We start from the raw sequence: 23,254 nt of genomic DNA on the forward strand, positions 1-23,254 counted from the left end.
TAGAACTAGCTTTCTGACAAATAAGATTCATTAACAACAATATTTTGAGATCTGTTGGTGAATCAGTTTTTATTTTTATATTCTTGTACACATTTTCCATGCAAATTCTGAAGAAAAATAACTTTTAAAATTTTCAGCACTAGCACAATGTTTTTTAAGTCGTTCAGAAGATATGACAAACAGATGTGCTTTAACTGTACAGACTAAAACTTGTCAACTCTTAGAGATGTACAAACACAAGACAAATGCAAAAAGATCAGAATTTTTTTTAAAGGTACACGGCTGACAAAGAAGACTAAAAAAGGCACTGATCTATCAATAACTTAATAAGTTAAAAAGAACTAAAACAACAACAACAAAAAAGAATTCTAAAATAGCAAAATAAGAACCAAATATTGATATTAACAGGGCAAAAAGTATAAATTTTTATGCTGGGTTTGGACTGAAGGAAGAGGATATATTAAGAACTTAGAATGCTGCCTATGCCATCAATAAAAGAGTTGTAAAACAAGTGTCTTCTAAATTAAAGTTTTTCAGGTTGTGAGATATGAAAACTCAGGTGCACCAAGTAAAAGAATAGCTGAGAAGCTAGCTTTAAATATATTTTTGTGAAAAAAATATCAGAGTATAACATAACATTTGCTAAATTCTGACAGTTTAGAAGGGTGATCCAGAAATGACAGACTGAAGTATATATTAATTCCTGACAAAAATAATTCAATCTAAATTCAAGACTTTGTTAGTAAAGAACTAGATACTGAAAATATCATTAATGTCAATCAATTTAGTTTTAAAGGGAATACTGCATGTCACATGAAATTGTTATCTTCAGGAGTAGTAGGAGTAAGGATTTCTTTTCCTGCCTGTTAACTGAACAGGGTTAACTGCATCTCAGATAGACTATGATGTTCTCTGGAGAATTTCCTTAGGTTTTAAGCCTCCAGTCTACATTTTTCTTGGGACAGTAACTTCAGAGTTGCTCCTTACAGTAGCATTTTAGAGATATTATCCTCTCATAATTTATTCTGGTTATTTCAGCAAGTGTGAATTCAGTTTAACATCTGGACTTCCACTTCATCTCAGTGAAAAGAAAGGCTGGGCATTTTTTTTCAGAAAAAAAAATAGTACATTTTAGTTAAGGCAAAAGCATTACAGAAAAAATCCACCATAAAACACCACACAAATCATACACATGCTATGTCTATCAGTTAAAGATATCATTGCTCATACAGGATGTTGACAGGCACTGTTCATAAATTTGCCATTTACTTGTTCCAGACAGAATCTAATTGAATCTATCAGATCAGACCCATAAAGGTACCTAAAATTCAAGAAAATTACCAGAGTTAATTTCCTCTTTATTTTTCCTGGGTTTTTAAGTCACTAAGAGAGCTATTCAGAAGTACAAATTACATTGGTAGCAATCAGTAGCACACAGGAACTTTTTATTTTCTGGCCAATTCTATTCTATTCTTCTGATTCTATTTAACTACACCCAGTTACAGGAGAAGATACAGAGGTATTCACTCGGTAATGGGAATTCCACTCCACTTTAAGAGTATTAGCCTTCTAATTTCTGTTTCAAGTATCTGTTGTTCCACATTAAAAGAACAAGCCTTTCTTCAGGTAAAGATATTCTCAGAATAAAAGTTCCTTCTAGTGTTCTTCTATGTGTGCACACCCATATTGTTGCACAACATTCACTTTTTCTTTTTGTTACTGAAATCCCCAGATAAGTACCAAAGACACATTTAGGTTATCAACTGCATAAAGAGGGTCATTCCTTCTTTTTTTTTTTATTTTTTTCTAAACTTACAAAAGTTTCTTACAAAAAAAAAAAACAAACCAAAAGTATGGAGTTGATAAAGTTTGTGGTAACTTTAAAAATTGCTAGAGCAACTGCATTGTTATCAATAAGCATGCTGTAATTGTTACTGCAATTTATCATTGTTAACCCTGAGACTATTTTTATAAATACTTGTGAGTCTCTTTCAATTGCAGCTTCAGATTCTCAGATGCTAGTCTGAACCATTGTTGGGGTGGATGAAGTGAGATTCTATTGTTTCAGCTGAGATCCTGCCTTGAGAACACAAGTTATATTGAATTCAGACTCCAGAATTGGGTTGAAAGTTTTGCTTTAAAAAAATTACTTCATATAATGAAAACTGAAGATGCAGTAATTCTATGTCAGGAATCACAGGAAAAAAACCTGATAATTTCTGAATCGTTAACAAACTGCAGTTGTTTTGCAAAAACAAAGTGACTCAAAGCAGTTGAGCTTACTAATGAATTCGGACCAAAGTTTGTCTTTCATTCAAAACAAGACCAAATACCAACTGCACTTAAAAATACTTAAAGATTATAGTTATATAAGGCTTCGTTAATATTTTCAACATACTTGTAAACTTCACTACATATGAATATTTCCATTTTCAGTTAATGACCCTGATGTAAAAGGAAAAATACGTTCTCAAATACAGTGACTTAGGGTATCTGTATCTTAGTACACAAATAATCTTCTCTGAGAGGTTTCTAACCCATTTTCCACCAATCAGATTAACATATTTACTATTTCATCCTTTTAAAAGAGTTTAAATAATATTTATAGTTTTGTGTTTTTCTTGGACCCTTAGGAATAGAGGGAATATAATTTATTGGAAAAAGTAAATTAAAATGCTTGAGTGAGGATACCTTCAGGAGTGTGGTGTTCAGGCAGGTAGAAAGGGGAGAAATACAGCAAGAAGGTATTCAGGTGCACATACCTGCAGGGTGACAGAAGACAGACACTTTTTCCAGGAATGCCAAGAAGCTAGGTAAAGTTTATTACAGTCTAGGAGGACACAAAAGGTTATTGAATTGAGAACCGTACCCATGAACAGGACTCAGTGAATAAGGACCCAGAGGGCAGATTCATGCACATATTTCTTCAATATTACTTTCCCTCTCTCACTCACAGTTCTGTATTTCTTAATTTTAAAGCTTGTTTTTCTAGTTTTTGCTTAATCATTTAGACCTTAAATTAATTTGAGTGGTTTTGATGTCCTCGCTTTAAGAAAAACTTGTCAGGAGAACCTCTACCTTGCTGGGGTTTTCAGAGAGTACCTAATCATATCTTTGCTTCAGCAAGAGATTCACTGCACCTGTTTACATAATCTACTGTTAAAAAAAAACCTAACACCTTTGCAGATAAAACTGTTAAGCTATAGCATTAAACTATAACTGACAGGCTACTGCATAGTATTAAGAGTGTGCATGAAATACTATTAATTGTAGCACATGTTTGCACCTGAGAAATACAGATGTGACAATTATGTGTCTGCTTTGTTCTCTAGCAATGAGAGGACACGAAGAGGCTATGTGTTATTACCGTAGCGACAGGCTGTCCACCAGATTTTGCTTCTGATAAAAACAGCTCACTTAAAAAGTGTCAAATCTGGCCTTCCATTAATGATGCTTTCACATTTGCTGAAAATGTACAGTCACAAATAGTAACTTGATGCTTTACGTTTGTTCTTTGTGATGGCTTTAAAAATAAAAATTATTTCACATACTTTTTATTTATTTTTATTTTGAAAATCAAAATTATATCATAAAATCAAACACATTTGCAAACCGGATTTTGCCTGATCAGTTTTATTATTTTTCTCTCTTCAGAAATTCCTAGTTTTTGTCACTGTTTTTCTTATTATGTCTTCATTTGTCATTGGGTGCTCACAGGCAAATTACTGCAATACCTGGAATTCTTAAGTGGTTTCCCATTTAGCTACAATTCACTCTTGAACCCCAAAATTTCAGACAACTTGAGGTTGAGGCACTCTTGTATATAATAAATACTGTTTTCTGCTATGATATTTGGCATGTGGCAGATCTAATCCCAAGACTGAAACTAAACATTATTTGTGAACAGTTCTAAGAATATTATATTCTACATTAATGTTGTTTACTTGAACAAATGAATAATAAGCTATGTTTCTGTTTAAAAAAACACTGCTGGAATCATTTTGATGCAGTTGCTCAGATCACAGATTCCACAATTTTCCTCTGGCTGCCTAGCAATGTTTGCATCCAATTCTTTCTTAGACGGAATGCTGGAGCTTTAAATCTCTTGTTAGTACATCCGTAGGAACACTAAATCATTGAAAATACTATAAAAAAAAAATTTTTTAAAACTACCATATCTGCTGATTTTAATTTCTAATATAGTAATGTCTAATGTTATTATTCCTTTATTTTTAAGAAATATTTATGCTTCATATTTAAACGGTCACTATCCACCCAATCATCTGTTACTAGGACTCATCAAAATGTTAGATACTGAGAAAAAAAAATGTTTGTCTACTATAGCTGGTTTTCCATAAAGAAAAACATGGAATATATCACCATTGTAGATGCTCATAGGTTCTTTAGGCTGACAAAAGTAAAATCCCACCCTGCCTTACATCCAAAACCCTCTTCTGAACTTCTGTGAGAACACAGTAACAAAAAGCCTGTAGCAAAAGATTCTTCCTTTTCATAACCAGTATGAGAAAGGCCAGAGTTTCTTCTGCTGGTTGCTTTGTGTTGTTCATGCTCCTGGAAAAAGACAGTTCAACAGACATTGAATTTGACACTTCACTTCAGGACAAATCTGCAAGTGTGGTTTTTTGCATTCTCTCTTCTATTCATAAATGCCTTGAAAATAAGTGGAGCTCCATCAAGAGTCAGGACTAGAGGTTGTGAGACTGACAGCATGTTTTACACACACACACGCCAATGTGACAACAAAGTCCATTTTTAGAAAGTTGCATAGAAACCTCTCTACATCAGTGTCAAATTAGAGATTCTGTTCTGAAATAGTGATTACAACTGCATATTTAGCCTGTGTCAGCTGAAGGAATCTGTCTGACTTATCTATCCATCTATTGCTGACTGCTGCTGAAATGAATGTCATCTTGTCAATGGGCTCATCATTACATTCAGCTGGAAGGTTGCAGAGTCTTTCAGCTCTGAGAAAGAGCTATTATGGTGTTTATAGATGACTTCAGTATTAACACATCCCTTTTTTAAGAGTGTCAAACTTCTTGGCAATCCATTTTGTAGAACAAAAGTGAATCCATGCTGTGTTCAGTTCATGAGCCCTGCACATTATTTTTTCAAGGAATAATTCCTTAATGATTCTTTATGCCCTTATGGATGGTCCACTTTTCCTTTAATATAGCTCAGCCTGCTTGTGTAGTTTTATCTGTTTCCAAAAGCACAGTTCTGTGTGAGAATTCTGTGTGAGAATGTGTCTGCAAAACTTCATGTATAACAGAGAAATTTTATGACAAGCTGAGGTACAAGACAGAACCATTTAGAAATACTTTTTAGAGACTTTAGATTTTTAGATTTTATTTTACACACTTGCCTTGTATAGAGTAAATGCTTGTCTTGTATAGATTAAAGAAGTTAGTGCTTTATGAAAACAAAGTATTTTTTAGAAAGTCTACAAGGTACCTACCAAAGCTGCCAAGGTTACTAGTTTTTTGGTCTCTAGGTTTTTCCAGCAGTGGACCTGTGTTATCTGAAACTTATGCAAGGCAGAGTTGTTTGGATTTTGGTTGGGTTTTTGTTTGTTTGTTTGTTTGCTTTTGAGGGAGGGTGTACAAATACGAATAACTAAAAAACAATTTCATGTTTAGAAGCCTATATACACTCAACTTAAAGATCTTGCAGCAAAAAGCTGCTAGGTTAATTAATGTACTGCATTTTTCTATGTCATAAGTCACTACAGTATTTAGTCTTTTGCTTTCTAAAATTTGTGACAGGTTAGAAATATTATTTTGATGATATAAGAAAGCTCATTTATTTACATATATAAATAAGATAGATAAATTAAGAAATGCTCTTAGAAGAGTGGGACCTTGTAAGGTGAATGGTGTAATGTGATCAAGAGATATATAGAAGAAAAGAATCCTAGGGGTTGTTAAGAGTTTCTCTTTGCATTCTGGAGTCTATTGTTGGCCACTTCATTGAAACACACTCTTGCAACATCAGATGTCAAAGAGGTGATATGATTGAGCAGATCTATGCTTATTAAAGGGCATGATAACATTACATAGATGGAAATAGAACTGGTAGAACAAAAGAAAGCCAAGAAGAGGAAATATTTTTCCTTCCAGCTGCCATCCACCACTGAAAATAACTGGATTAACAAATGTGATGCTAGTAGTTCAGGACTTAATTGTGAACATGTATCTTAGGTCCATGTTAAGCATATTTATCAAACATTATCTTACTAAAATTAGAAAAAGGATAATTATCCTAAAATTAATTCCCACATGACTGAACAAAGATGAATTCAAGTAAAATAAATAAATAAATAAATAAAGATGAAAGGGAAAGATGAAAACAGAAAAAAACCCCAGCCAAACAAAAGAAATATTATGCACTCAAAAGAACAAATTAGATGCAGGATACAGTCACATCCAGGTTTAAAAAATAAACAAATCCAACCCCAAAACGAGGGTGGAGGTCAATCCTCTAACACCTCCTAAATCAGCTCTTTCAAATACTAGGGTTCATATTTAAGTGCCTCAGAGGCACCAGGAATTTTACAGCTTGCACTTTTACATACCCAGATTAACAGGACCAGTGACACTGGGACATTGGGATATGCTAAGAAAAATCAGCAGGGCTGGTGGTGAAAGAACCAGCTGGAATTATACATACACCCAGAAACAAAAGTGGGATGTGGAAATCTGACTCACCATTGCATTTCCTCTGTTATATGCTGGCAACTCAACTTTTCAGTTACCTAAAAATTTCACCTTCCTATTATGTCAAGCTTCCATTCTAGAAAGGACTTTATGACATCAGAACAGAAGAATAAAAAAGAATCTCATGTTAATAGTACAAGTGGATGCAGGAGTCCGGGCTCACAGATAGTGTGAACCTAAACTTTCTCCTTTGATATCACTATTAAAGTCTATTAATTTGGACTTACATTCACACAAAGCATTAAGTATATTTTAGGTTTGAACATCATCCCAGTTCTACAGTACCATATAGATTTATTTAAAGTTTTGTAAAACTAGTTATAGGCCTCAATTTACTATCAATATAACAATAATTTTAATATATTATTGTATATATGCAATCCTTAGTAGTGTCTACTTGTAGTCTACTACAATTCAGTGTAGTAAAGAATGGTACAGAATTTGATACATAACTTTAAAATGTATTTATAAAATTTGTAGTCAGTGCTGTCAACTGTATAAAGATCAAAATATTGGAGGGCATTGTATAGTTTTTTACAGCTTCTGACAAAGACATAAATCCACCTCACTCACAAATCAAAAAGGAGCATCAGAGCTATTGCAAATTCTCCTCATAGAAAACATATTTTTTTTCTATATTATATATGTTGCATGTTATATATTCATTCTGGAAAACTGAAAGGAAAGGAAAGGAAAATATGAGCAAAAACTCGTAAAACTCTTTCTGTCCTCACTGAAATAAGGCTACCATTGAAATAATTTGCAGAAACAGCTTAATCATGCAAAGCAACATTATAAAATACATTAAGAAAGAAAGTAAATAAGAGTACTAAATTTCAATGAAACTACAAAGGGTATTTAGGCAGATAGAAATAACATTTGAACTGAAATTTAGTCAAGACACTGAGGTTATACTAGAAGTTAATCATGGAACATTATCTTAGTTTTAGGATGGTTCATTTTCTCACCACCCCCAGGAAAGGGAGTTGACCAGTCCTATCGTAATTAATTAAAATTCAATTCTTATCCAATAATTCAGGTGGATAGATGTAACTATGTGGTTTTCATTATTATGTTCAATGGATAAAATAAAGACCGTGCCAAGAGGGAAATGTTGTTTAATATGCAAGGTACAAAAAGGAAGAGTTGTTCAGTGAACTAAATACTCTGAGGCATAAGCTTATTACTCCTGTTGCAATACAGATGAACCTCACTAATTCACACTAATGACTTGGAGACCCACTGTAAAGGACTGCAATTTATTACGAGAAACTAAGTGAAATAAATGGTGAAACTCTTATGGACTTGCAATTGTAGTTTGAGTGGTATCAAGTCAAATGACCAAGAAAAATAGCAAGAATAACTAATCACAAAATATCTACTAGTCATTTATATGATGCACGGCTTCATTTAAACTATTTGAGGGTATTTACATTTTGGATGGTGCGTCCTCTTTTTTTTTTTCTTGTTTCTCTTTACAGATCTTAATTGAGAAAAGTCTTTTTTGTTGTTGTTTTTGTTGGGTACAAGTTGTAGTATATACAGATTAATGAAACCTGACCAAGATTTTATCAAATCTCTAAAGCCAACAGATTGTGCTGGTGAGCATAGATGAGATGAAACTACTCTAATTATTCTATTTTTACATAGAGACAAAGTGGTATTTTTGTCTACTTTCTGAATGTTTATAATTTTTCATTTAAAAAACAGCTGTCTCCCTTTCATTTGTCTTATGCTTATGTTCCCCTTTTCATAAGGTTTACTTTCTGGTTATCAAAGCACTATTATCTTTTATCATATACATGTCATGTACAGTCCATCTACTTGAAAATTTTAAAAAAGTAAATAAAAGAAAAACGATGGAAAAAAAAGTTAATTACTTTCAATTTTTACTATCTAATTATGTATTAATGTCAAATGTCTATTTATTAAATCAAATATCAATTTCAATTATATATTTCAGTTGTGCAATGTAAAATTCAAAGTGTTATTTATTTTATAGTAATGTAACAAGATAATATTTTCTACTTCCATAGCACTTGCCTCTCCATCACCACTAGTTGGTCCCAAAAGCAAGTGATCTACCTAAAATAACTGAAATCATTAGCCTTTTAGGAATAAATATTTCCTTCTTTTTTCAGATCAGAATATAGAAAGGGTCCAACCTACCTTTCCTTTTTAGCTAACAGTCGTTACAATCCTTGAGCATTGAGCCAAATCCAGATGTGATCAGCAGTTGGCGATTACTTCCTTTCATATGATGTTAATCACATTTGCAAATGGGAAAGAATTAGTTGACTAGATCAAGTGGGTTGCAATATGTGTTCGTCTGTGATTTCTGAACACCAAAGAGCCTAAGTGAAGACTCCAATGAGGGTTCCTGAAATAAGGAAAAAGATAGATTGAACTAAACATGGCAGTAGAGGAAGCTAAAGACTAGAGGCTAGAGGGTTTCTATACTTGTGGTTATTCTGGCCCCATTTTTTGCTTGATATTACAAATTAATTAATTTTTCAGTTAGCACTAAGCTCAGGAAAAGTTACCTGCCAGTCCATGACATGACTTCCTTACCTTGATAGTGAGACTTTCAAGAGCATAACTACTAAAAATCACATTATTAAAAACAAAGAAAAAAAAAAGAGAAGGCTTGTATATTTAGTATGTATTAAAATAAAAAAAAATTGAACAAAATATAAACTCTAGTGTCAAATGTACAACATGAATTCATTTATAGTGCATTTCATAAAATTAGTTTAACCAAAAATACAGTGAGATAGGAAATACCTATCGACTGTATTAGTCCAAACTGCATTCAGAGGGAGAAAAGGCTCAGCTAAGAGACAAAGAAACAGAAACTAGATCCCACATCCCTGCACATTAAAGAAAAACCTACCCTCTTTACCAAATAAATCTTTCTTAAAAGCACCTTCTGACAGCCACACTGACAGAGAAAATGGCCACCAGCAGCAACTGTCAGCCAAAGAATACTGAGCTGTTTTGAGCTGTTCTCAAGAGATATGAATTCTAGTGAACAAATCATTTCACATTGGTAAAAAAAAATGCTCAGGTTTTTGCCTCTGATCATCAGATACTCAGCAAATAAGCCTCTGCTGCAGCATCCCTCTGCTGCAGAACTTGGTGAGATTCTTTTGAAACATTGCAATTCTATCAGCTTTTTGTACTTTAAAAGTTTAGTGAAGACCGAAGGTGCCTTTTTGGCCTGAATTACTTCTTTTTTATTTTGTTGCATAGCAAGCTAAAGTTTAATACTTTATATCCAGTTTTCTGTGATGAAATATAACATGCTTTTCTAAAGATTTTGCTGTCATTGCTTAAATTCCATAGACCCCTGCCAGTTAGAACACTTTGCATAAACTACGTATAGCTCTTACAATAATGAAAATAATATATATAAGCACATGCATTTATTATATATATATATATGCACACTTACAGATTAAGAAAATTTGGCTTATCCAGCAATTCATGAAAGTAAGAGACTCGAATTAAAATGTAATACTTTACGGTATTTCCAAATAAAAGTAACATATCAGCTTTTGTTGTAGTGTGATCTGAATAATCATGAGGATGTACAGTCCATGGATAGCTGTTTGCAAGCACTGCAAGCTGTGACAATGTAGCCCGACAACAAGTACTGCCATGGATATTAACAGTCCATAGGCTTTGTATTGAATTTGCAAGGCATCAGAACAGAGGTTTGTCAGGCTTGCTCTGTCTGAACTTCACTTGAACTGCCTTACAGATTTGTTTCACTTCATTTCACTGTGACAATATTTTCTTTTTTTGACTACGTATTTATGGTTAATTTATTTTACTTTTGTTTATCTTTATCTAGTACAAGCATAGTTTTATAGAGAGTAACAAACAGCTATTCTGTGTAGAATGATACATTTACAGTTCTAACACAATGAGGTGGAGAAATACAGACCTGATACAATAGCAGGGGCCTTGAGAAGTGGAGACAAAGGATGTGACATAGATGAGTACAGGCATGGGGTGATAAAGGATAAGGCACACAGTTATTTAAGATTTAAATATGTAAATATCTTGTTTAAAAAATATCATCACTTAAGATTATTTATTTCATTGTGTCAAAACTTCATATTTTCAAATGAAAGTTGCTAATAAGATGTTAGGAAGATTTTATCTTTCATTATAAAGTCAGTGATATCATCACTTTTATCATCAGATAAGATGATAAAAAAGTAATCTAACAGAAATGTTCCAACTAGTTCTGTTACAAATGTTTCCAAACAGATAATGAGCTATCATTTATTTTCCAGATGTCATCTATGATTGTATATTCTCAAGTGTAAGTAAATAAATAAAATGTAACAGAACACAAGGAAAAAAAAGCCGAAAACTTTCTTACCCGTTCTTACCCTTTAACCGTTATTACTGTTGGTGAAACATTTTTTTTCCAGTATTGTGCAGTATCATAGTCTCATTACAAAGGAATGTTAAAAACAACAACAACAACAACAAAAAACCCTCAGAATCCAAACAAAAAAAAAAAAACAGACAAAGATAAAGAGTAATTAAAACAGATTAGTAAGGAATTAAAAAAAAAAAAGTTAATTTAAAATATTTAGATGAATTGCCTGTACATTTACAATTTAGATAACAGTGACTTTGGTGCCCCTTCAGAAGGTAAAACATCATGAAGAAATAGTAGTAATAAAGAAACAACACAAGAATAGTGGTTTTTCTTTAATGTTTCTTGAAGCTCTTTTCTTAGAAATCAAATTTCCATATGTTCTTCTATGAGCAGTGAAATTGATGGTGTAATGGGTGAAAAGTAAAGAAAACTATGGATTTTTTGAACTGTGCTGGGAATGTAGATGAAACCCATGTGCCAATTATGTGCACCAGTATTATAAATCAGAAGTAGCTGGGAACCCATATTATGTGTTCCATCTGCCTCTTTGGAATTATGTAAAATTATTATACTGTGTAACTGAGACTGAGTTTTTAAAAGACTCTTCCAGAATAGACAGATGGACATCCTTTCCAAAAAACATTATGATTACTCTATGTCCACAGGGATCCATGGTAATGTAGTATTTTTTCTATAGGTAGTTTATGCAGCTACACAAAAAAAAAAAAAAAAAAAAAAAAAAAATTGGATGGAAAGCATTTCAGGTACATAAAAATTATAGGCTTTTTGGAAATCTTAGAACCTCCACCTTTCATAGATATCATCAGACAATAACTATAACATCAGACAATAACTATAACATCAGACAATAACTCATGTTACATTCTTTATATAAATAGGATGGTACAATGTAGAGTTCATGAGGCCTGTCATAAATGCTTTTCTGAAGGATACTGATCCCATCTGTATGAGATCATACAGTAATATAAGTTTTTAACTATCTAAGTACGTAAAATTTGCAGGGCAATTTCAATGCCCTGAAAAGTTGTCAGTGGTCTACCATGGCTGCATATGGCTTTACATGACCTCTAGCATCCTTATCATCTCTAGGAATTAAACATACCTGGATATAAAATGTAATGCCATAGAATAACTTCTTAATGGTTTATATCTCAGAAGACCTTGATCTCTCCTGATTACTCAATATATTTTCTCTCTGCTAACTTCATGAGCTTCTGGGAATGCTTAAACCAGGTCAACATTAACAGAGATTCTGTTCTTAAAGCTTCTGGTTATGCTTAAGCCTAAGAAATTCAATAAAGTTACTACAGGATCTCATCTATGTTCAACAGCTACAATGTAAAGTTTACATTTAAATTAATTTGTTTTTTGTAACTTGCCTACATGTAGTATAAAAACAAAAGGAGGGTGCTGTAGGAATCTCAAATCTATCACAGTCTGAGTCTTAGTCAAAACCAATTTTTTATAAACCTTACTGCAAAACATTTTTATTTTCAGGGATGTATTTTGAAAGATGAATTTAAAAGGCCCTATCTTAAAAAATGGTGAATATGCAAATTTACTTTTTCATAAGAGGTCACCAGTCGTATAATCTATATGAAATGTTCTGCTATATGGCATCCATTTCCCAGTTAAGCAAAAAGAGGTAAGGATAATCCTCAGTTTTTAAAGGATTTATTTATTCAGGAAACAGTGTACAGTACGGCTTTTCAAGAAATGGAATGATATTCAAATGAAACCCAAAATAGAATATTGAAAAGTACAATGAAATTATTTGAAAACATAAATGTCTTTTAAGAGAATGGATTAAAAGGAAGTTGAATTCCACACTGTTTTGGAAAACTTTATCTGTTACTTCTACATCTCTGCATCACAGGTCTGAGATTGAAGAAACTGTGTAAATTCTTTCTTCTCTTTTGTTATATTTATGCACCTTTTTGTAGTCAAAGGTGTAATGAAGGACAGCTTAGTTCATAAATAACTCATTTTGCATTCTCCCTCAATAAATCTCAATTATATGTTTTTTGCACAATGCAAAAGCATGATGCAGTAATATAATGAGAAAAACACTAATAATTATGCAGATGACAAGAAAAAAAGAAAATACCTGGCACAATACATAATGATTGTTAATAAAAATTACATAAAGGAATGCATCCAATTGCATAAAAATATGCAGACAAAATTTGTTTAAAACACAAACGGAGATTCAAAAACAATAGTAATGAATTAATTAAAAATTAGTTATTAAATTGAATAAAAGGCAAGAGATGATCTAGTTACTAGAGATTGATTTGATACAATTTTATTCAAATTTTTCATAAATGCTTTTAATTATTTTGTCCCTGATTTCTCTGCACAACTCTGAAAAAAAGTAGGACTGCATGTACCTTATTTTTGTCAGTACCAAAGCTCTCATTACCCTGCTAGGAATTTGATTTTAGTTTTCTGTAGTTTCTTTAAACACTTTGCTTGTACATACCTTGCTTCTGAGCTCTTTCACTGTGATTCATTTATGTGGAGTAAAAATGTCAACACATAGGGATGTATGAAACATTTAAAGAGAACAAAAATATAATTGAGCCCAGTCCTCAATAGTGCAAAACAGTCTGATAGCTCTGTTACAGTCAATGGTCAAAGAATTATTTGGAATATACTCACACGGTCTGTGAATCGTTGTACAATTGCTACCTGTAGTGCTGCATATCAATTTTCACGTTCACATCCACAAGTACGATAGTTGTAGTTTTACTATATTCTTTAAGGCGTGTACCCCTTTTCCTAAGTATCTTACCTACGGTGTTCTCCTAGCCCTTAGTTTTATCATCTTATTCAACACTCTGCTGTCTATTCCTTATATTTGTCTTCCTGACACCCTACTCTTCATGACCTTTTTCTCAGCTATTTACCTTTGCCTATCAGTTTAGAATATTCTGTAATGTAAATTTTAGAAGCTTCTCCTATAATAACCGTACTCTTTTCCTATGAAAGAGAAAGGAAGAGAGAACAACCCAAACTCCTTAATTAGTAACATATAGACAAGAATTATTTTTTTCTAACAAGTGCATATAAGAAATAGTTACTCAATTTTTAGCAACTTTTTATATAAGCTCTAATCTTTCTCCTTCCAGTAGCTGTGCTTCTGGGAGGCTTGCAAAAATATCACAGAGAAAACATTTCTTTCATTTTTACATAATGATGGTCTGAATTCTTCCACTTCTTACGCTTAAGTCTTCTACTGTGAAGGAAAATCAGAATAAAACAAATTTGTTTGATTCTTCTCTGTTAAGAAGCAAACAATGAAAAAACAGTGAATCAAATAGGTAAAGGCCACCTGATTTCAATCTAGTACTCTTATAGGATTATTCAGTAGTTCAGTCCCAAATCAGAGAATGCATGAGTGGAGATGGCATAAAAGAGTGAAAACTCTTCTACTAAAATATTTATTTTTAAAAAAATTTTGAAGTATTCTTGGTTTATGTGGGTTTTGAAGTTTTCTAGAAATAAGAAAAAATTTAATCATTTAAATATCTTTGGAGATAGAATTATGAAACATTAATTGTTCTGTCCATCCACAAATCGTTGCAGGAATAAATGTGTAATCCTGGTCCAGAAAAGCACTTGTTAAGAATGTTCCTTGCTTGAAAATAAACATGTGAGATCTATGTGCTACACCAGATTAGAATCTAATGCATCATAAATCCGTGTGGTATTTTGAAAGTCAGCAGGAGTTAAGCTCTTAATTCAGTTAAGTACTTTTATAAAAGCAGTTCCTATATGCATCCCTAGGTCCCTGAGGATGTTAGAAAAAAAAAATAGTCTTTTATATCCTGCTATTTAATTAACACAAAAATGGGTTGCAAATATTACTTAAAAATAACAAAATTATGTTGCTTGCACAATACAGAATGACACATTTACCAATAGGTCTTCAATACAGAGCTTTCAACCTTTATCAGCACCAGGGAACAAGTTCTTAAAAGGATGGTAAAGTGTAAACAATCAATAGAATTCCCTTGTTATGAAGTAAAAAGTATTTTAAAATGTACCATTTAGGTCAGAACATTGTATTTTGCAGGAGGCTGAAGTATGAGAAGAAAAGAGGTTATGGTACCTGTACCTGAAACTAGAGTTATTTAAATACAGCTTTATTGTTATATGACTTTTCCCAGGTTGCTTGCCTAGTTATATAGGTTAACATCCATCTTTCTGAAGGGCAGAAAAAGAATGAAATCCCCAAAGACTCCCTTGCTTTCTTCCTTTGGAAAAGAGAATGAAGAAAAGAAAACATAGGATCTTCATTTGACAATTCGGTGCAATTTTATTTACTTTCAGCAGATGTGAAATGTCTTGATAATAATTTTTTAAGTGAAGTTTGCTTTCGCTTGCCTTTTTCTCCTTTGCACTTCTTTTAAATTTTGAATGTGTTAGAATTTTAAAGGATTTACATAGAATGATTGCTACTGCAATAGAAGTATCAGAACAGGAGACTAGGTTGTATGGTTGAAGAGAGCAAAAAAATACCCACACAGGCAAATTCCTTCAAAGAGATTTAGGACTTTATATAATGTACAGAAATTTAATGGAGGATTAGTTAACCTTTTCAACATTAACCTTCCCTCTATCTATTCTGTCCAAAGAGTTTGTCATTGCGAAAAAAAAAAAAAAAGTGTATCATTACCTTTCTCAAAAGGTACCTTCCTAGAAGTTTCCGTGTTTTTAGTTTAATGCAGCACAGCAAAGTAACAATAAATCACATGCAACTTCCATAGACCTTCAATGCACCTTCAGCCTGATCTGCGGTGCTGAAGCTGTCATACTCTGAATCCCTCTGGACAGAGCTGCCAATCATGCTAAACCATGTGAATGGCTTAGTGACACAAACAGATGTTCACAGAGAATGAGACAGAGACCACCACACTCACTCATTTCTGAATTTAACAGTATTTGAACACAGGCCTCCAGTGTGGAAGTCTAGTTCCTTAATCTGGTGGTTTCTTTCAATTGTATTTTTATAAGATATTTTTGTAAACAAAAACTTCAACCCCTTACTATTACTGCCAACAAAACAAAGCAAGCACACTTAGCCCTATTCAATTTTTCAAACTCTGCATCCTTCTTTATGATTTATTTTTGTAAATTCGAAAAACAGCCTTTCATACTAAGCTCTGAACTGTGTTTCATAAATCTTCTTTCAGTTACAGAGAAACATGATACTGAGGTTTAACAGAAAGAGAAACTCAGGAAAAGGAAATACCTTAATGCAAAATTTGAAATACAGGAACACAACAACTGAACTGCCTACAAAAAATTATGAGACAAAATTTATTCAGGTGATAAATATTTACATAGGTCTGATTTTCACTCAAACAAGAAATCTAACAAGCTAATGCCATCGCCAGAAAATTGAACAAAATAGTAGCAGGGATATGCATAATTGAATTAAAATATACAATCACTGAACTTTAAGAACTTTTTTTTTTTTGTGAAGCCTAGTTCTGTTTCATGTAATAAAGCATTTTTGTTTTGTTTGTTTTAAGCAACATTGTTTTGAGATTACTTTCTGAACTAAACTGTTTTCCTTCAAAAGCTTACCCAACCATCCTTAATGAGATTTTTAGGCTTTTATGAGACAGTCTATCACACCTATTGAGAAAAATGTTCAGATTTTCATATAATAGTTTTTATTAATTATTTTACTTGGTATTTTGCAGAGCAAGTAACATACGTGTTCCATTTCCTGAGACAAAGCTGAGGCAAAGCCCAAAGAAGAACTTAAATCCAGCAATGGTGAACAATATCTAGTTTTCAGATAGTTGTAAGCATAACACTGAAGTTGGACTAAATCATCCAGGGATGGTTTTATCTTCCAGGAATACTTGCTCTGTCTTTTAGACTCATGCACAACAGTATGCAAACTTGTATTTGAGGCTGGAGTGCATTTGCTTTTTAAGGAAAATGTAACTGTTCCTCAGAGGCCTAGAAGAACCCATAGGTTTAAGTTGTCTCCATACATGTGGAAAATTATGCACATAGGAATGAGATTTTAAAAAAAGAAAACCAACAAAAAACTGACTATTCAGCAAGGAGCTACCTAAATTAGTAAATATAAATTGAAGAAAAATGACTCCTACATAATTTTCCACTGCAGAATTATTCTTCCACCAGCAGTAAAGATTCATAAGACTGAGCTTCCTATTTGACCTACAAGTCTTGTACCTTTTTTATAGATTTTACTTACAAAGGAAGTTGTCAAATAATTTGGTAATCACTGTATTAACCCTTACTTCTAAAAACAAAGAAAAATTAAGAAATTTTGAGAGGCAGTATTTGAACATCTCTTACCTCCCCATGAAGACTTCCCAGTCAGTAGCAGGGAATAATTGCTCTGTCTATCGCACTGGATTCTTGTATTTTGAATAGAATGTCTAATAAGGTGGAGAAAGACTTCATGACACAGTCATCATGTTATTTCCTCAAAGGAAGGAGACATGGACTCAAAATCATACTCCAATAATCCTTTAAAATTTATAATAGATGTACTTTTTTGAGAATAAATTTAATCCCTCAACTTTCTGAATTTTTATCTAGTGACTGTAAGATTATGTTATCTTTTTTACTTTACCTCAAGTAATTCTTTATTATGGAATGGAACAAGAAATCACTTATCTGAGAAAGATTGAAAAGAATCACCATACATTCTATATACTGGAAGTTATTTCAGTAATCTGTAGGTAAATGTAAATTTCAGCCTCCTTACATTGAATCTTTCCATTCTCAGATGAGTGTTTCAATTTACCAAACTAGTGAACACTGAAAGGGTGAATTATTACTGTCCATAATTCATGGGTTTTTTTTTTCATCAGTAACTGCAGATATTCTGAGACTGACAGTAGGTACACAACCCACAAGGGAGGTTGACAGAAGGAATCTCAAATTTTGGCCCGTCAGTTTAGTGACTTCCTGCTCAGCACCGAAAGACTTCAGTTGTTTTAGGGGTTAAAAAAATTATTAAAGAAAAATTAGATGTGCAGTTGGTAAATAGCTGTCACCAAAGCTAGGTGACACTTAAGCAAGTGCCAAGTGTAGCCAGTGGGTTACATCACCATTCTAATTTTTATTTCAAATCTACTTTTAACTTCAAATATTTAAATATTAATTTTGAAATTAAATTTCAGACTTAGTTTGATTTTTGAAAAAAAAAAAAAAAAGCACCAAAAATGATTAATTGGCCTTTTCCTCTCCTTTTATGTCACCAAAGAAATCTCTTAGGATTAGAAAACAACTTTTTGCTCATTTCTAGTTAAAAAATACATTCTTCGGTGTTACTCATTCTCCTATACATTTGCTAAAGAAATACTTCTTTCTTATATGAGGACTCAATATTCTAGAACTCAGTGTCAATGAAAACTACAGACAGAGAGTAGGCAAGAATTTGTTTTCAGACACAAATGGAACAATTATTGAAACAGAAGAGTTCTATAGTGTATCTGAGAGGAATGCATTTACATACTTTCAATTCTAGAAGGGGCTTCTTACTTTGAAATTGAAACCGTTTTCTGACTTAAAGTAGGCAATTACACACTCCATTAAACAAGTAATTAACAGATTACAATTTAAAGAAAAAAACCTTGTAAATGAGCAATTCAAATGCTAAATGTGAAGCACACTATTATAATTAGCGTAATACTTTTTGAAATGGATTAACAAATACATAATGAAAATGAAAAAAAAATCTATTTTCTCTATGCAAATCACATACAACAAATAGCATTTTATGAGCCTAACAATACCATAGTGTAAGAAGAACCTAGTGCAAATACCTCGTATCAAATTACTTTTTAAAAAATAAATAAATAACCCCTTGATTCTCTGAAGAAATAGCTAAAATATTTGGAAGATTGTTATTACACATGCACTGTGCTGGAAGCATTCGTTATATGAAGAAAACAAAAGGTCAATGCTGTTTTTTACAATCAAATATGCTTCTTCTATTAACTTGAAGATGCATTTGAAATTTTACCTACTACTATTCTAAACACCAGGAAAAGCTACTGTAATGCAGAAGCACTGTCCGATACTTTATGCTTCCATTTCTTGTGTTTATTTTGGGCATTTGACAAAATTTCTCAAAATAGAAGTTAATATGCTCAGATAGGATAGTGAAAGGCATGAATGGGTTTGTGAACTAATTCCTACAGCTCTTTCACTCCATCTAGTACATATTGGCCACCTGTCTATTCCAGCAGTACAAGATGTGTACCTTTAGCTACTGCCTCGAAGCAGTGTTAACTCTGCTTCAAAACTAAGGAAATGGACTTTAACAGGAGCCAGATCCTTTATACACAGTCAGCTTTTTTCATCGTCTTTATAGTTATCTGGTTTTATTTGTTGAAAAGATACTAAATATCAACTGTAGACAAAAAAATGATCCAGACAGAAGCTAGTTTAAAATCTTTCCAAAGAGGTTTAATTTAGCTGTTCTCCTAGATTCTTGGTTTAATCATCATTTTTACTTCAAGAATAGTAAAAAGTAAAAATTCTTCTGCACTAACAATTCTTCTACCCTACAGGAAGATTTTAATTATTCAAAGATTATTTTCAAATGTTCTTTCTTCCATAAAAGAGAAGAATTAGAATAACTACTAATACAATTTTTCATATTTTTAATTAAATCAGAATAATTACTATGGAGTTTTTATAATCAGAAAGACACTAGAATGAAATAAACAATAAAGAAGCGCCTGCAAAACCAAAACTTTAGAAATATATTTTGAATTAAGTCCAAAACACACACACAAAAAAATTCATATTCTGTCACTTCCTTTTTTTTTTCATTTTATTTTCTACGAATTCTTGAATCCAGCTGCTGGCAATGTAATCTTACTTAGTTTATAGGACCTGACAATCAGAGCCCATGGGAATATGGCTGCACAGGAGCAGTGTTTTGTTGAATGCATTTCTGTCATGCTAAACTGAATTATTCTCTTGCTAATGAAGTTGACCTCTTCTACATTAATTATAGAGTTCCCAAAAACTGTGATCCATATATCTTCACCAGTAAATAAATATCCAAATTTCCTAGTGTTTCTATAGAAAATTAAAAAAAAAATTTATTATCTCCATTTGAGTTATTCATTTTTATTTCCTTCATATCTTAAAACAAAAAAAAAATACTGATAACAGAACCATTACCCTAGGAATGAAATAAACAGTAGCATAAGTGACTGTAGTGGTCAGTCTTAGATGCTACAGAAGCTATTGTAGGCAAAATTTTAATCTAGAAAAACGCTGTACACAGCCAACAATTCTGATCCACTTTCTGCACCTGTCAAAGAAAAAATCCCTCTCACTTTCTACCTGTGGATTATTTTCATTATTAGTCCTTTTTTCAATGTCATGCTTTGCAGTATAATAAGCAACATGTGAGTGCAAAATTACATCAAGAAACACTAGCTACAGCAGGTAACAAAAAAAATAATAACTTTAGAAGATAAACCAATGCAAATTCACATGACATATAATCTTTCGATACCCTTTTCCTCTTTGAAAATAAATTAACATTAATAATTGAGCCTTATTATAGACTTTAGTGTAACTCATAGACTTGCTTTACTGACTGGGGAAGTAGTGTTGGAAGCTCAGTACATCAAGATAGCTTTTGGAAGAACTTAAACAGTTTTCCCACCAAGAAAAAGATAATAGTTTCTAACAAAGGCAGTAAGGGAATTAACCTTCTCCTCTTTCACCGAATTTGGAAAACATAGACGACAAAAGAGGAAATTCCTATTTTATTTTCTATATGTATTTTTTCACATAATATTCTTTTAAATTTTAAATTAAATTATAAGTGCTGTATAAATAATTTATTTGTTATAGCAGAAGAATATTTCAGTTTCCTAAAACCTGGCTGTAGGAGAATGCTACATTTTTCGATAAATAGCATTTATCAATTTGAATGTGAAGATTCATTTGATTTACATTTTGAAGAAACACATTGTGAAAACATTACAGGTAATGTCATAAAAATCATAATCAATATATTTGGAAGTAAACAATTAAAAATTCTATTATGTGGTTCCCTATTTTCTTCTACATCACCCTAGCAGATGGCTCCCTCTTGCTAGGAGTAACCAAAATCCCATGGTTTCCCCAGGAGCATCAATAGTCACCTTTAGTGTTGAAGGAGTGTTGACTTTATCTCCAAAGTAACAGATCCCACATATTGCATTTAGATTATTAATTACTCTGCCATTGTTGTGGCTTCCACCGTAATAATTAAATATTGAAAGTAAATGTGGTTTTACTAGTGCAAATTCTCAGTAACTTAAGTACCAAAACAATAACTTTGTTTCACAGACTATCTCACCAGCAATTCTACTCCTTGTGTTGGACACCAATATGTCTTGTTCCATCTTTCAATGAGGTTTCAGAATGTCATCTTTATTAGAGGCAGACATAGAATTTTACTCTACTAAGGAAGTGCAGTAAACTTTCATTTTACAAATGTCTGGCATTTCTTATTGCTTTCAGTCAGACTGCAGCCTCAAGTGACCTTAACTGAGGTGTCTTCCTTAAAAACAGCCACGCAAGCCACGTCACTTGTAATTTTTGCAGCCAATTTTTAGTGTTGATTTAAGCAAAACTGCTCTGTTAAATGTTAATAAAATCTACTGGATAATTTTATAGAAGTCAAGTAATTTCTATTTAGATCTGCTAGGCAGGAAACTAGTGACCTGCTTTAGTTCTGCTAGCCAGAAAGGTGTGGCTTAGCTCTTCTGTGCAAATCACGGCTGCGTACCGCAGTGACAGTGCAGCAATTCTTCAGAATGCTCTAATAATAGGAAATGTCAGATCTTTATAAAATGTAAATCAGGAGTACGGGGTTCATGACACGAGCATCGCTCCTATGAGGACAGGATGAGAGAATTGGGGCTGGAGAAGAGAAGGCTCCGGGGACACCTTATAGTGGCCTTCCAGTACCTCAAGGGGGCCTACAGGAAAGATGGGGAGAGACTCTTCAGTAGGGCCTGTTCTGACAGGACTAGGGGTAATGGTTTCAAAATAGAGGGAGGTAGATTCAGACTAGATATTAGGAAAAAAATTTTTACAATGAGGGTGGTGGAACACTGGAACAGGTTGCCCAGAGAAGTTGTAGACGTCCCATCCCTGGAAAGAAAAACTCTTTTAAGGTTAATTTCTTAACTTAAAAAAAAAACCCCACAGAATCACAAAATAGTTGGGATTGGAAGGGACCTCTGGAGATTTTCTAGTCCACACATACTCACCCACACAAGCAAGGTGACCAAGAGCAGGTTGCCCCGGATGGTGTCCAGTCAGGTTTTGAATATTTCTAAGGATGGAGACTCCACAATGTCTCTGGACAATCTGCTCTAACTGAACCACTTTAAATGCAAAATTTACACACATTGATAAGATATCTCTGAGACTTCTCTTCTCTAGCATCTTTTCATATGATAGATGCTCCAGTGCCTTAATCATCTTTGTATGCTTTTGCTGGACTTGCTCCAGGATCTCCATATTGGACATATAAATCCATGTCTTTCTTGTCCTGGGAAGCCAAGAACTGGAAATAGTATTCCAGATGCATCTCACTGGTGCTGAGTAGAGGAGAAGGATCACCTTCCCCAACCAGCTGGCCATAGTCCTCTTAAAGCAGCCCAGGATACCATTAGCTTTCTTTGCCATAAGGACATGTTGTCAGCTCGTGTTCAACTTGCTGTACACCAGGACCTCCAGATCTTCCCCTGCAAAGCAGTTTCACAGCTGGTCAACCTGAGCATATACTCATGCATAGGGTTATTCCTTCCCAGGTGCATCACACTATATTTCCCTTTGTTGAACTGGGAGAGGTTCCCCATCAGTTCATTTTTTCCAGTTTGTTCAGGTCCCTCTGAATGGCAGTACAGCCATCTGTTGTACCAGCCAATCCTCCCATTTTTGTATCATCAGCAAATTTGCTGAGAGTGCCTCATCATCCAGGTCATTAATGAGGATGTTAAACGGTACCAGACCCCCCATGGCTGGCCTCCACCTGGATTTTATGCTACTACTCACAAACCTTTGAATCCAGCTG

Source organism: Chlamydotis macqueenii, chromosome 4, assembly GCF_036417535.1.
Source record: "Chlamydotis macqueenii isolate bChlMac1 chromosome 4, bChlMac1.mat, whole genome shotgun sequence".
Lineage (NCBI taxonomy): Eukaryota > Metazoa > Chordata > Aves > Otidiformes > Otididae > Chlamydotis > Chlamydotis macqueenii.